We start from the raw sequence: 2,723 nt of genomic DNA on the forward strand, positions 1-2,723 counted from the left end.
TATATATATATATATATATATATATATATATATATATTTGTGTGTATGTGTATGCATGTGTGTGTGTGAGTATGCATATATATAATACACACACACACACACACACACACATATATATAATGTCAGACTGGAAAATTCAATCCTTCTAGTATTTCAAAAAGTAGGAGAGTGTCCTCTTCTGAAACATTACATATTTCTTAATCAAATCATTAAGAGAGTAATTCTCTAAATTATTCTAAATCTAACAATATGGGATGAGATCTGTCTATAGTTTTGAAAGTAAAAGAAATGAAATAACTATACTGCAAAAAGAAAGAATTAAAAAAGTAAAAGGAATAAGATAAAATGAGAAAAAAACAATGGAAAAGAAAGCATAATACAAATAAAAAATGTGGAAAATGTGTAGAAAACAAACAAGCAACCTCCTTCTCACTCTCTCTCTCTCTCTCATTCTTGTCCCCCCCTCTAGTTCCCCTCTCTCTCTCTTCAGTTCATTCACTCTTCCCACTTCCCTTTCTCTCTCTTTAATTTTCTCCCTCCCCATATCTCTCTCTCTCTCTCTCTCTCTCCAGTTCCCTCTCTCAGTCTTTTGTTCTTCTCTCTCTTCTTTTTTCCTCCCTACGATTACAGGAATCAAATAATTTATTGAACTGGAGACACAAATTTTAATCTTAACCCTTTAGCTTTTTTTGGGAGGGGGGGAGGATTTTTTTTTTTTTTTTTCAAAAAAGAACAAAGTTCCATGAAGCAGGTGTTTTCTGCTTAGAGCTTCAAATTTATCAATACCTTGTCAGTGGAATTTGATGGATGGAAACTCTACAAAAACTTGTTTTATATATATTTAGATGAGTGCAGGTGTGACTCTGTAGAAAGACGCTTTGCTTCCCAAGCACATGGTTCCAGTTTGGGGCCCACCTGCATGGCATTTTGGGCAAGTACTTTCACCTCAGACTTACCAAATCCTTGTGAGTGGATTTGGTAGATAGAGACTATATGATGCCTGTCATATCCATATGCTCAAAAGGACGACCTGGATGATGTTTACTGCTCAGCCAGGCAACTGTGTTTATGCTAATATGTATTTGCTTGCTAATTAACTTGTATCCTAAGCTATTCTTGTGCAAATTAAAAATATTTTTTTTCAAATCTTCAAACAATTTGGTTTTTACATAAGCATATGAATTTCTGCGTGTAGAGTACAAATTCGCAAAACCTGTCTGAAAATTCCAAAAATAAAAGAACTCTGTCGATATATCATTTGTTTACAGTTTCAGATTAAAATACATGCTATTTTCAGAATGTTGACAACTCACGCAGTCACTCAAAATGACAGCTCCAAATCTTGTTTTCTGACTGGGTAAAAATTATTAAACTTTAAGCCTCTATAACTTTTTTTCTTTTAATTTTTCTGGAAAAAAGTGAAACATCTCCTGAGATTCAGCATGGAAGATTACATCAATGCACCAAATTTTAAAATTTTCAATAAACTTTGAAATTTCCACAGGTGCAGCCAAAAAGAAAACAATCCAGGTTTCTTTCTCCAACGTTTCACATAGTTCAACCTACTCGAGTTAATGTGTGAAAGACAAAATTGAATTTTGAAAGAAATATCTATAAAACTAGTTGTTACACATCAAATGGCTATGGAGGTCAACCAAAGTAGTAATGAATGGGATCCATAAGTAAAAAAAAAGGTTGAGAACCACTCAAAAGTGTAAGGTCATTTTAGCTGCTGCAAAATTTGTTGATAAAATCAGCTGGTGAATACATTCATTGAAAATCCATTAATGCCAAGCCACTCACAAACAGTTCCTAATTCCTTAAAAAAAAAATCATCAGTGTCAAGCTTTTCAAAAAACTACTCAGGCATTCAGCAAAACCCTTCAATTCCTTTGGAATTAAGAGAATAAAATATATCCAAGACCAATTTATTTGTCAGTGTGTAAGTAACACTTGCAGACACCATTCTGGTCCTTAGTGGAGTTTATTCTGTTGATATTTATTATGCCAGGCATCAGCTGCTGCAAATCTCATATGTATGGGAGACTTGTTTACTTCAGGAATACTGTTTTTCTCCTCTGCTGGTTTAACTTTTATAAAAGAATTACTATTCACACAGGCTAAACACTTACACCCATATATTGTCACATGCTATAAAAAGTGAAGTAAATAAAACCTTCCTAGTTACTACTGTTACAGTCAGTACTTAAGAGACAGCCAATCAAGTCAGTTCATGTCAGCTAGTTTGTTTGTCAGTTGAGCTATCTATCATCCCTTACAAACAAGCTAGCTAGTAGCTACACTGCCTCCAGTCAGTTATCCAAAACTCAGCACAGGCCCTGGGATTAACCATTAAACACTATAACCACATGCTTAGGAAAGTGGGACACTTCAGAATCTTTTGCAGTACCAGATTTACCATGGTACAAATGGTAAATTATGACAAGTTTTATTTTTAGAAAAATTAATAAAAAAAAATGTTAATGTGTGTGTGTGTGTGTGTGTTTTAGTCAAAGAAATCAATTCCAGTATTTATTTCTTCTTTTAAGCCTAGTATTTAGTCTATCATCACTTCTAGCAAAGTACTAAGTTACAGGGATGAAAACAAACCAATACCAGTTTTCAAGAAGTGTAGAAGGATAAACACTGACATAAAGACACATACGCATAAATATATTACATACATACATACATATATATATATATATATATATATATATATA

This window comes from Octopus bimaculoides, chromosome 14 (genome assembly GCF_001194135.2).
Source record: "Octopus bimaculoides isolate UCB-OBI-ISO-001 chromosome 14, ASM119413v2, whole genome shotgun sequence".
NCBI lineage: Eukaryota > Metazoa > Mollusca > Cephalopoda > Octopoda > Octopodidae > Octopus > Octopus bimaculoides.